General features: G+C 44.6%; 1 protein-coding gene across 2 annotated transcripts in view; it reads right to left on the reverse strand.

Annotated features, from left to right (window-relative positions):
- Nucleotides 1–13,585, reverse strand: part of SLC35F4 (solute carrier family 35 member F4) — a 184,953-nt gene that overhangs the window by 104,615 nt on the left and 66,753 nt on the right. The gene's annotated exons all lie outside the window — the stretch shown is intronic.

Consider the following 13,585-nt stretch of genomic DNA (forward strand, 5'->3'; position numbering starts at 1 on the left):
AGCCAAGTGTCCCAGGCCAGATGGGCCCCACCTACCCTAGGCCAGAGCAGTCTGCAATCTGCACAAGAGCATGCTGCCTAGAACTGCAAACACCACATGAAATGAAACAAATATGTGCCTTGCATTTATGACATGGAACGTGACCCAGGTCACTGCTTAAACGTAGATGCCATGTGATGGGGTGTCCGCCCCACACTGATGTGTAAGGATTAATAGGGCCATAGGAAGGCTGTGCAGGAAGCGGCCAATAGGAGAGAAGCTGTGAGGAGCAGCCAATCTGGACTCAGCAGGCCCATATAAGAAGAGCCGCAGGGCAGAGCAGGGGCAGTTACTCCCTAGAGCTCAAGGAGGGAGAACTGGTGCCTTGCAGATGGAGGGAAGCTAGCGCCCTGGACAGAGCAGTGCTGGGCAGGAACAGTGGGGTGAGAGGGAGCTCCTGGTTGGCTGCTAGGACTGGCATGCTGAGGCCTTGAGGGAAGGGCGAAGAAGATGCTGGGGCTGCGGGAAGTGGCCCAGGGGAATGCACTGGGGAGATGGAGGGGATGCAGCATGCGGCTGCCATCTACAGGATCCCTGGGCCAGGACCCAGAGTAGTGGGCAGGCCTGGGCCCGTCGTCCCCCCCGACACACACACTCCCACTGGGGAAGTGGCCAGGGAACTGACTGCAGTCAACACTGTGGGAAGTGACTGGACAGTTGACTGCAGGTCCCCCGGAAGCAGGGAGCACAGATCATGACACAAACAGAGTTGCTCCTTGGACCCTGCTTGACCCAGCCTTGCTGCCCCACCTGATCCAGCCAGCTGCCTTGCTGTACCTTCCCTTGGATTGGATCTCCTGGCAAGCGGATCTCTTGCATGAACTCTGACCATTTATCAGCACTGCCCCTCAGCCTGCCTGACCCCCAGGCATTACATGAAAATTAAAAAGTGCCAGAAGAACAAATGCACAAGGCCAGAGCCAAGTGCATTCTCTAAAAGCCAAGTGCATTCTCTAAAAATGACCTGAACTTCAACTCTGTTACCTGATGTCCTCCACACCTAGAAATAGGAATAATTGTCACAGTGAAAACAGGATCATAGAAACTTCTGAGCCATCCTGAAAGAAGCATCCCATGTAAAGCACTAGGTATTCTAATTCCTGTACCCAGTTCAAAGGAAGAGTAAATCACACATACTTTTATATTTTAAAAAAGAAAATCCAGCTTGGAGTCGCCACCTGAACAATTTACATATGCAAATAAGGAGTGACTGTCCTTCAGCAGTAGGAGGTTTTGGCAATGTCACAGTTCTTGCAAGGTGAGATTCATAAGCCAAAATTTTCAAGACCAAAAATGGGATTTTGGGTGCCTAACCTGAGGCATCTTAAAGGACCTGCTTGTTAGAAAGTGCTGAACACCTGCCCTCTGAAACCAGGCCCCTTGAGGGTGTCATACCACAAGTCAAAAGTTGCTTTGGCCATACCCAGCCCACCTCAGCCCCTAAAAATATACATATGGAGATGCTGCAATAGATGCATTTCACTCCTCTGGCCAAATAGCTACCCTCGCTCTCTGTCCCTTGATGTCTGCCTCCATTTACCGGGGGGAGCAGGAGGTAAAGGGGGTAGAGGCAGCTGCTTTGCCATCTCTGCAGCACAGGGCACTATGGGGGCATGCTGGAGCTGGACCCAGTGGCAGCCTGTCAGCTTCAAGGAAACAACTTGCTAGACAGATTCTTTGATCCTCAGCAACTGCCCCAGCCAAGGACCACTTTAGCTGGGGGACAGAGGGGGATCTTGCACGCATGGCAGCTGTCTCCATCTCTACGGTATCTGTGAGAATCAAAGACAGGGCACCACAGGAGGCACCACAGCCCTCACAAAGCTGTTCCCTCTGTTTACATCGCACGTGCCAGCCCTCAGGCCACAAGATGCCAGCAGCCAGAATCTAATATACACCTCTACCCCGATATAACGCTGTCCTTGGGAGCCAAAAAATCTTACCGCATTATAGGTGAAACCACATTATATCGAACTTGCTTTGATCCGCCAGAGCGCGGAGCCCCACCCCCAGAGCGCTGCTTTACTGCGTTATATCTGAATTCGTGTTATATCGGGTCACGTTATATCAGGTGTGACAAAGTTCCTCCTCTACCTTATGTGCTTATTGGCAGATTTACTCACCTCAGAGATCTTCCCCTCTGGTGGAACCCACAGTCTGGGTCAACGCCTCCTGTGTCAGATCGGGAGTTGGGAGGTTTGGGGGAAACCCGGGCCCACCCTCTACTCCGGGTTCCAGCCCAGGGCCCTGTGGATTGCAGCTGTCTATAGTGCCTCCTGTAACAGCTGCATGACAGCTACAACTCCCTGGGGTACTTCCCCCTGGCTTCCTCCAAACACCTTCTTTATCCTCATCACAGGACCTTCCTCCTGGTGTCTGATAACGCTTGTACTCCTCAGTCCTCCAGCAGTACATCCTCTCACTCTCAGCTCCCAGCTCCTCACACACGCACCTCACTGACTAACTGGGAGGCTTTTAACTAGTTCCAGCCAGCCCTTGATTGGCTTCAGGTGTCCCAATCAATGTAACTATCTCCACTGCCTTCTAGAAGGATCTTAATTGGCCCCAGGTGTCTTGATTAACCTGGAGCAACTGCCATTTGGTTACCATGGTACCAGGGATTTCTTTAGCCTGGGGCTAGCATACCTGTTCCTCACTACTTTACTGTAGCCATCTGGCCTTGCCCCATCACATAGGGTAAAAGTGTATTTTTAAATGCGCCGCCCAGGGCCTGGACCAATACCTCAGAGACTGGTGGTGCACTGGGAGATGGTGAGGGGAATGAATCTATACATTCCGCCCCTTCCATTTGTTTATTGTTATGCTTAACTTGATAACAAGTTTTATCCATGCAGCATATACAACGTTCAACTTCTAAGCCATATGCCCAAGTACTGTAAAATGGAGCAGGCTTCGGGGACCTTTTTAACCACAGGAGGGTATTTTTATTTCTTTGGTGTTCACGTATCATGCAAGTTGACAAGAACAATAGTTGCATGCAGGGTTGTTGTAGCTGTGTTGCTCCCAGACTATTAGACAGATAACGGTGGGCAGGTAATAGCTTGTATTGGACCAACTTCTGTTGTAAGAGAGACCAGCTTTCGAGCTTACACAGAGCTCTCCTTCAGGTGTAGGCTCGCAAGCTGGTCCCTCTCACCAACAGAAGCTGGTCCAATAAAAGATATTACCTCACCCGCCTTGTCTGTCTAAGAAGAATAGTTGACAGGGAAGAGAATGAGGAATCTAGATTTTAAACTGCTTTGGGGAGCAGAGGGAGTGTTTTGGTAACGGCATTGAGCCTGACGGCTCTGCAGGTCAGGGAGAGGTGATTGGCAGAGTGCGTAAGGCTGGAGAACTCCCATGGCAGCCATGTCCAGCCTGAGCTCAGCTCTACTGAGTCAGAGCTGACGGCAGATTCTTGTTTCCTCTCTCGCTGTTCATACCTGCTTGTTTGTCAATGTTTCTTCCTTGTAAGAATTGCAGGTCGCAGTTTTCAAGCCTCTATGCCTAAAGTTAGACACATAAGTCCATAGTTCAGCAGCTGAATCTAAGGGCAGGTCTACACTTAAACGCTGCTGCGACACTGTCGTGCTTCGATGAAGGTGCGACTTAGACCGACAGGGGGGCTTCTCCTTTCAGTGTAGGTTCTCCACCTCCGCAACAGGCGATAGCCGTGTTGACAGGAGAAACCCTCCCGTGAACATCACTCTGTAGGTCAATATAACTACGTTGCTCGAGGTTTGTGTAGCTCCCGAATTTGACATTCCTGCCTGTACCGCAGAATTGGACAGTACTGCAGCCAGCCATCTTGTGTGTTCAGCCACTGCCAGCTGAAAAGCAAACATCACATAGCTAGGAATAACCTTAGCCCCTGAAAGGCAAGGCCATGCAGCTGCATGTTTGCAGCTCTGCTAATCAGAACGGGAATTTGGGACAGCGAGTTCAGGTTCCATGAAAACAGAAGGAATGTTTGGTCAGCCAACCTTGATTTTCGGTGCCCTTGACACGTAAGTTTGACAGCCCTACTCATAACAACAATAAAACGATTTAGAAAATTAATCACGATTAGTTGCAAGATTTAAAAAATTAATCACAATTAATTGCATTTTTTTTGCACTGTTAAACAATAACAGAATACAAATTGACATTTATTATAAATATTGCTGGATGTTTTTCTACATTTTCAAATATACTCTTTTCAATTACAACACAGAATTAAGCATGAAGGGGCATACGAATGTTTAGCATATCTGGCACGTAAATACCTTGCAATGCTGGCTACAAAAGAGCCATGTGAATGCCTGTTCTCACTTTCTGGTGACACTGTAAATAAGAAGTGGGCAGCATTATCTCCCGTAAATGTAAACAAACTTGTTTGTCTGAGCAATTGGCTGAACAAGAAGTAGGACTGAGTGGACTTGTAGGCTCTAAAGTTTTACATTGTTTTGTTGTTGAGTGCAGTTATGTAGCAAAAAAATCTACATTTGTAAGTTGCACTTTCATGATAAAGAGATTGCACTACAGTACTTGTATGAGGTGAATTGAAAAATACTATTTCTTTTGTTTGTAATCAAAAATAATAATATAAAGTGAGCACTGTATACTTTTTATTCTGTGTTGTAATGAAATCAATATATTTGAAAATGTAGAAAAACATCCAGCAATATTTATAATAAATTTAAACCGGTATTCTATTATTGTTTAACAGTGCTATTAAAACTGTGATTAATCGCGATTAATTTTTTTAATTGCAATTAATTTTTTGGAGTTAATCACGTGAGTTAATTGTGATTGACAGCCCTAGTTTAAGAGAAGACATGCTTTGCTGATAAGAAGAACAATGAATTGTTATTGGCTGGTTGCAAAGGTCCTTAAAAAGGAAGGCGAGCAACTTATGTTTGATGCATCGCAGAAGGAGAAGCCGATGGAGGGATGCAGACAGAGGAATGATGTGATCAAAGCGACAAGCCAGAAAAATGATCTTTGCTGCAGTGTTTGAATGGAGATAAGTGGGGTAAGAAGGGATCTGTCAAGACTAACTTCCTTAGCTATAGCTAAAGTATCTTTCACTTTAGCCACATTAGATGTGAATGGTCCAGGGAAAAGCCACAGCCAGCAGATTTTCTAATTCAGTCACTCTAGCCAGACATTACCCGGCATGAAGAGCAGTAAGATTGACGAACTCTAAGCGCCAGACACTCCAGCTGTGACCAAACATAACTGAGCTCTGCACCGCAATGTGCTGCTTGCATTAGTAGAATGGAAAGTTTATGTTCCACAGCACTGTCCCTTCCAGTCTGTATTTTCTAATTTTCAGTACCTCCTTCTTCTATAAAGCAGTGAAAGGGCAGGTCTACACTTCAAACGCTGCAGTGGCAAAGCTGCACCTCTTCAGTGACGACACTACATACTCCAACGGCAGAGCTTCTCCTGCTGGCATAGCTACTCCACCTCCCCAGGAGGCAGTAGCTATGTGGATGGGGAAATTCTCCCATTGACCTAGAGCTGTCTACACTGGAGGGTAGGTTGGTTTAAGTGCATCACTCAGGGGTGTGGCTTTTTCACACCCCCTGACCGATGTAGTTAAGCCAACCTCATTTCCTAGTGCAGACCTGGCCTGAGATATGAAAATGTAATAAAGCAACACTAAGTTACTGCAACAATCTGAGGTCTGGGAAACCTGCCTTATTGTGAGAGACTAAAGAAGCACCTGCCTACTGCAGGGTTTCTTGCATGTTACTCTGAAACAGCTGGTGCTAGCCTCTGTCAGAGATTAGATGGACCTCTGAGGCCGTTCTGGGTTTTTGTTCTGTGTTTGTACAGTGCCTAGCACAATACAAATAAATACAATACAAATAAATAATAATAATTCCTATGGCCCAAGTTTAGAGCCCTCAGGCCAGATTCTGGCTCCTGCTCTGGCTGTTTCGTGCATCTCCAGTGGCACAATGCAGCGAGAAAGCTGGCAGATCAGGCACCTCAAGGGGTGGCTTAGAGCCACCACAGCAACTTCTATGCCACTCCTCTCCCTGCCCTCAGCACAAGGGCTTGCCCAAGAGAAAGGGGTGTGGCTGAGCAGCTCTACGCCCTTAGCGATCCCTAGCTGCCAGAAATGCTCTCAGGGGCTACTGGCAGCCAGCAGAAAGGAGGGCAGCCCTGAGACGGATCTATTTTTTGCAAAAGGACCAAGGCAACAGCCAGCCAGTCCCAGGACCAGGGGAGGGGTGTGTACAAGTGTGTTAACGCCATCTTTGCTCTCTCACACACCAAGCTGTGCAGAGTGCAGCAACGTCAGCTCATGATCTGTGTCTGCTTTGGTCAAATAGCGTGAAGGCCAAATTCTGACTTGATTTACTGGGAGCATTCTTGAAAAATTCCCATTTACTTTTCTGAAGTTAGCTGAAGTATTTACAACAGAGGTGCCCTGTGGAGCGGGGGTAGGGGGGACATGTGGGGTCACATGTCCCCCACCCTTCAGGGTTGCTGCTTGGCTTGTACTTAGGGTTGCCAGGTGTCCGGTTTATGACCAAAATGCCCGGTCAAAAAGGAACCCTGGCAGCTCCGTGTGGCACCACCGACTGGGCCACCCCAGAGCCTGCACCCCCAGCCGGAGTCCTCCCCCCCATCCTGCACCCCGACCCCCTACCCCACCCTGGTTAAAGTGAATGAGGGTGGGGGAGAGCAAGCGACAGAGGGAGGGGAGATGAGGAGAGCAGGGGTGGGGCCTTGGAGAAGAGGCGAGGCAGGGGCAGGGCCTCATGGAAGGGGCGGGACAGGGGTGTTCAGTTTTGTGCAATTAGAAAGTTGGCAACTCTACTTGTACTGAGCATACTCAGTAACACTGCTGAAACCGACTGCCCTCATTCCGTACCCCCACCACCACACACACACACACACACACACAATCTATCAGCAGGCATGGGTTGTCTCTGATGTACAGAAACCCCCACTCTAAGTATCAGGCCTCCTGCTAATACCATAAATACCTTACGTAACAGGAAAGAGTAAAATGACATTTTAAGGATTCCCCAGACACTGGTGTCAATCCAGAGCAACCCCACTGAAAGTCAGCTGCAATGAACTATAGATTCCCAGCAGTGTCACTCAGACCAGAACACTGTATTAAAGGTAAGTTATGCCAGTAATGAAACTCAAAATAGGCTGGTTTTTCAACTGGAAAGTCAGCCTGTGTAAAGAGCTTGCTACAAATAAAAACACAATACGAGCACTGAGCTGAAGCATATTTTCTACCACGTAATATCCAGTGCCCATAGTCTTATGGGGAATATGTGCACTACATTATTCACTAGCCTAGAAACAGACAACCTTTTCAGACACTTCTGCAGAAAGCAAGTTGCCTCAGGTAACAGCCAATACTACTCAGTCCAGCACGCTCCCACGTCATCTACAGTTCTCCACTTTTCCACAGCTCCCTCGCTCAGCAAAACACAACCAATGGTCTAGTGACAGGACAATATGCTTTAAAAGCGTGTGCTGAAATGATGTCCCAGCTGACCAACTTCATTTATTTAAAATACTACTGGACTTAAAATACGGGGAGGGAAACACACAATGTTTCCAAGTCCAAATTTTCAGGGTTTGTCTCTAGATGGATGTTTTATGGGAGTCTGAACGTCCCATTTAAAGTCGTATAGAATGTCACAGAATAGATGTCACTTTGGCATCATAAATCAGAGAAAACACTAGCAAAGAGTCAGATTGCCAAGGCTCAAAACCAGCAATTGACTTTGAAATGTGGCAATCAAAGCTCACAAATAGAAGTTCTTTAGTTTTAGATAAGAAACAACCTCCCTCCACCCACCCCCAAAAAACCCCATGTCTCTTCCTGCTCTAACCTTTACTCACTGGGTGTTTGCAGGAGAGGGGGAATACTGTAACAAACTGAGGAGGAGCAGAGACAGTTTTTGAGGAAAAATGAAGAGTATCTTGTTAAGATGTGAGACACAATGTGCATAAGAAATTGAGCTCTGGTGCCCAGAGCTCAGCCTGCTTACTATTAGTGAAAGAGAAATCACTGGAGTGAGAGGATGGTCCTTTGGGACTAGGATTCAGGTGATGTCTGTTCATTTCCCACCTCTGCCACAGACTTCACCTGTGACCTTGGACAAGTCACTTAACCCTTCTGTTCTCCAACTCACTCTATAAAAGAGAGATGATAATATTTTTTCTTTCTCCCACATTTTCTCTGTCTTATCCATTTGAACTGTAAAACCTTAAGGGGAGGGACTGTCTCTTACATACAACATGCATGTACAGCACCTAGCGCAGTTGGGTTCTTATTTCAGTTGTGACAACACTACAGTACCTCAGGCTTTGACCTTGTAGATATTACAGTCTAAGATGCATTGAGGTAGGCCAGTAACTGAACTGGAAACACCACGGTTGCCCTATATAGCAGCCCATTTGGCCTCCGGACTGCTAGCTGTTTTTTTTTCTCCTCTATTGAAAGCTTTTGAGTTGTCAATTTCAACAGAAACTCAAATCTGGAAACAGCCCAGTCACCTGAAATGTTAGCAGCAGTGGCAGGCAAAAGCGAGACGCACAGAAGCCAGGGCTGGGATGCTTTCAAGTCAAGCCTGTGATCACAAAGCCACACTGCAAACTGATCAATGCTTCAACTTTAGCTTCTTAAGTGACAGTAAAATAGAAAGGTGCCCAGCTGCCTCTGAAGTGTTGTACTGCACAGCAGCCGCAGAAGGGAAGAATACAGCTGATGCGTGTGTCTCTATTGAAGGTGGGCCACCCACGGCCAGCAGCACTCTGCACACAAAGGAAAGTTTCCTCAGCACTAGAGCCCTTCCAAGATAGCTGGGGCAGTGTCACTCCTATTGGGTTCCTGGAAAAAGGAAGTAAAACATCAGAGACCAGCCTTCCCTCTGAGCCCAAACCAACTCCCATTGAAGTTACGGTGGACTGGGGCCCTGTTTGAAGACAATGATTGCGCACAGAGCAAGACTAATAGATTAGGAAAAAAGAAACAAGCCAAGGCTGGAGACTGCTTTGCTGCTGAAAGCTCAAGTACATCTTCCACTGAACTTGGATTACTAGAGTTACAATTAGAGGGCAAACACCTCAGGGCAGGGACCTCTGGTTGGAAACATGTCCGTGCACTTGTGGTACTACAGAAATAAATAATAATATCTCTTTGTCCAAAATAATTTTAAAAATTGGGGATGAGGGATTTACCCTCTGTGTTTTTTCTTTTACTCTTTGTTTTGTTTTTTACTGAATTTAAGAGCTGAGATTATTCAACTCGGACAGCTCGTTCCTGGTGCCTTATTTGAAATCATGCCAAGAGCTAGGTAAGAACGTCAAGATCTTGTCTTTTCAATATTTACAAGCCAACTGTTCTATGGTAAAATCTGGATATGACGCAGCTCCATCTAGACCAGGGGTAGGCAACCTATGGCACATGTGCCGAAGGCGGCACATGAGCTGATTTTCAGTGGCACTCACACTGCCTGGGTCCTGGCCACCAATCGGGGGGGCTCTGCATTTTAATTTAATTTTAAATAAAGCTTCTTAAAGGGCTCCGCCAGCAAGCCAGACTCTGAAGTCAGGTTCTTTGAATATTAACCTGATCCTGAATAAGTAATTTACAATGTAGTATAGTCACATTTTATTTTAACTTTGCCTTAATAAGAAAGTTTTTTTAAATGATGCTGAAATACTATTATATTATTTATTATAGTACGTTACTTTTAAAACATGATTTCAAAACTTATGTACGGTAAAAGCTGTGCCTATCCAGCACTTTACCAACCAGAAAACAGTTTTTAAACAGTTTAAAAACCTTATTTACTTTACATACAACAATAGTTTAGTTATATATTATAGACTTATAGAAAGAGACCTTCTAAAAATGTTAAAATGTATTACCGGCACACGAAACCTTAAATTACAGTGAATAAATGAAGACTCGGCACACCACTTCTGAAAGGTTGCTGACCCCTGATCTAGACTTTTAACCACATTGGAGGAGGTGACCCAGGTAACAAGCTGCAACAAAAATGTTTCATTTCTAAGATATGTACAATTTTGACTGGAAAAAGTTGTTGACAAGAAAACAACTGAGATGAAAAGATGGGAGAGTGATTTGGACAAAGAAATTGATCTGGGTGAGTGGGTCACTATCTGGAAAAGGAGATATACATCTTCAATTTGTGTAGCTGAGAAAGACAATTTTATAAATTACTGTACAGATGGCATTTGCCTCCAGTTAAGATTCATCATATTTTTGCTACTAGGGAAGTGCTCTGTTGGGGAGGCTGCAGGCGAAGGGGAACATACTTCCACAGGTAGTGGTTGTATCTAGGAATTAGACGGATTGGGGAGAATTATTAATGAGACTAATTTTATGACAAAATGCCGGCTTCCTAGAGATCCCTCAACCTGCTTCCTTAAAGCTCCAGTAAAGGATCTACATTTTAAACAGAATGGCAAATTATTGTTTTTATTGTTAGCTGCTAGATTCTGTATTGGAAAAATGTGACACACACACACACACCCCATCTTGGATGGAAGTGGGGTATAGTAAAATGTGGACTGTCCCTGTAATGGAAAAACCTTCACACCAAATATGTACACAAGAGAAGCACTGAAACGAGAATAAGGATTCAGAAATTTCTGAATCTTTTCTAGTGTATTCAGTGGAGGAGGGCTCCGCCAGCAAGCCAGACTCTGAAGTCAGGTTCTTTGAATATTAACCTGATCCTGAATAAGTAATATACAATGTAGTATAGTCACATTTTATTTTAACTTTGCCTTAATAAGAAAGTTTTTTTTAAATGATGCTGAAATACTATTATATTATTTATTATAGTACGTTACTTTTAAAACATGATTTCAAAACTTATGTACGGTAAAAGCTGTGCCTATCCAGCACTTTACCAACCAGAAAGCTCTATTAACTAGCATTCCTGATATCTCCCAGTACAAATCTTCAGTCTAATAACCGGGACTAGTATACTGCCCAGGAGGTTACACAAGGGCACATTCTGCACTCTGCTTGTATGCAAAAGAGGCAGAAGATAAGTAAGGAAGCTGATAGCAGCGATTTATTCAAAAAAGCAGCTTCCACGGTGTGTCATAGGGTCATTACAGATTCAGCCCAATCTCCTACACCTTCAACATCTGCAATGATAACTGATGTTGATAATGACCCTGAGGCATTGCAAGATCCTGAAGTGCCTTCTGAATCATGTTCAGTACAGTTTTATTGTTAAATGCATTTTTAGGGATCTGGGTGCATGCCATGTGCTGCCCATAGTGATATGAAGTGTCATAAGATAACCTACTGTACAGAAAACTTTACCTGTCTACACCTAAGTGCTTCAAGAAACCAACCACTCTGCAGTGCAGCACGACTACTGGATTGGTGAGTACCTGTAAACTATTTTCTACTTTATTCATTTTATTGTATTCTAGTTCTTTGAAAATTGGTATTCCATTGGTAAGTGTAACTCTTAGTTAACTGGAATTTTTGGCTAACCAGCACCCGCTATTCCCCCAATATGCTGGGGAAAGCTTGTACTCTATTTCACTGATTAATAATGGGGCAAATCCTGAATCTTTATTTAGTTTTTACATCATGACTGAGTAAGGACTTCAGAATTTGACCCAGTAATAATGCATTAAGATATTCCGAGCTGTAGGCTAGGGTGTAATAATTCACACCTTCCGGGTTCTTAGGCACAGAGCCTGAGCCCATGCAAGTTGTAAATTACTCTCACGTTGCTGTGTCTTATTGCTTAATACTGTGTCTGATATTCCATAAACCAGCCGTACAAAAAGCATTGGAATCATTATCTCTTCTACCTACAGAAACTTTAAACATATTGAAACATAGTGAAGAAACACTGAAATTAAATATATTTAATACAAACCTCTAAGACACCGAAACTCACCTAGACATTTTTGTCTTAAGAACCCATCTAAAAACATAGGCACAGATTCTCTGCTGCCCCAAGATCTGCTCAGCACAGGAAGTGGGAAGGTCATCAGGGAGCTAGTTATAACTCCACAGTTTGCAAGCTGTAGCTGATCCATCCCTAGTCCCAATCAGGCATAAATTACAGCAGCCTAGTGGCTGATCTAATTTATGCCAGTTGGCTCTGGTCCCTAAAGGTTATTCCTGCTGGAATTCTGTGCCACTGCGCAATGCAGAATTTGCACAGAATTAATGTTCCCCACAGAATTTTATTTTTTCATGAAGAATTTGTGATTTCCATCGAAATGCTTCCCGGCGTATTTAATTTCACTGAAACAGAAGATAACTGTCAAGACACATCAAGTTCTGTATTAATATGCTTAGCGAGGAATCCATTTGTCAAAAAACATTTTGTGAATCTTTTTTGTTGTCTCTATTATTATAGACATACTTGCTGACAGGTCTATCGAAATAAATTACCGAAATAATTGAAACTGGTGTGATTATATTGTGTTATTTTGACACATAAAAGATGCAGAATTTTAAAATACTGTGTGCAGAATTTTTTATTTTTTGGCACAGAATTCCCTCAGGAGTACTAAAGGTGAATACCCCAGCTGCACTCCACCTCAGTCCGGATATGTCCTCTCCTCTCCCTCCTCGTCACATTCCCATACCTACATGGCAAGGCAGGATTGATATAGAAGCCAGCTCTGTCTAGATACTGTTTAGATCAGTTGAGAATTTCTCTCCCACCAGGGAAATTCTCAGTTGGGCAGCTCTGGCTAGATTCTGGGTCCTTTGGAAGCACAAAGGGGCTGCAACTGCATGAGGGAATCTGGCCTGTAGCTTTATGATTCATGTAGTTGTTTTCTACTGTCAGGCTAAAACTATGCAATATACAAATATTATAGAGAAATTCCACTCTTTCCACAGGAACACCATATACAAGCTATTCATGGCCACTCCAGCATGGGCACACTATGAGAAAAGAGCGAACCTGTATAATTTGCCTGTGACGATATATTCTGAATTTCAATGAAAAACAGAAGACATTTTGATGGCATTTTAGCAAAGTTTGCTTCTTGTTTTTTCAGCCAACTATATTCATGAGTGCCAAGGAGGGAGCCTCGTAGTCATGCCGGTTGCATTTGCAGCCCCAGAGGTATGTGGGTTGGCTGTACTAGAAGGAGCAGTGGTTGATGAGTTAAACAGCATAACTCATCACTGCTCAGGAGGTATCATGTCTTTCAAAAGGCCAGGGACATCCAGTTTTCACCTGTGGCCTAGAAGATCACAGCACAACCCAGTAGGGGCACTGCAGACATGGGCTGGCTGTGCTCTGGGCCAGTGTTCTGGTGCCAGTTAGAGCAGCCGAAAGACTGCTCTAAATTATATCTGCTGCCAATGGGGTCTTCATGACAGGTGGGAATTGCTGGGGCTCAGGGCAATTCCTGGCCACAGCCCTGTGAAGGAGATGGCACAGCAGCTGCTATGTCAGCTCTACACCACTGCAGGCAATGTCAGAACAGCTCTATATTAATTCAGTTATTAACAAAATTTAGAGTCCATATTAACTTTAAAAATAGGAAGCAA

The sequence above is a fragment of the Mauremys reevesii genome, linkage group 4, assembly GCF_016161935.1.
Source record: "Mauremys reevesii isolate NIE-2019 linkage group 4, ASM1616193v1, whole genome shotgun sequence".
Classification (NCBI taxonomy): domain Eukaryota; kingdom Metazoa; phylum Chordata; order Testudines; family Geoemydidae; genus Mauremys; species Mauremys reevesii.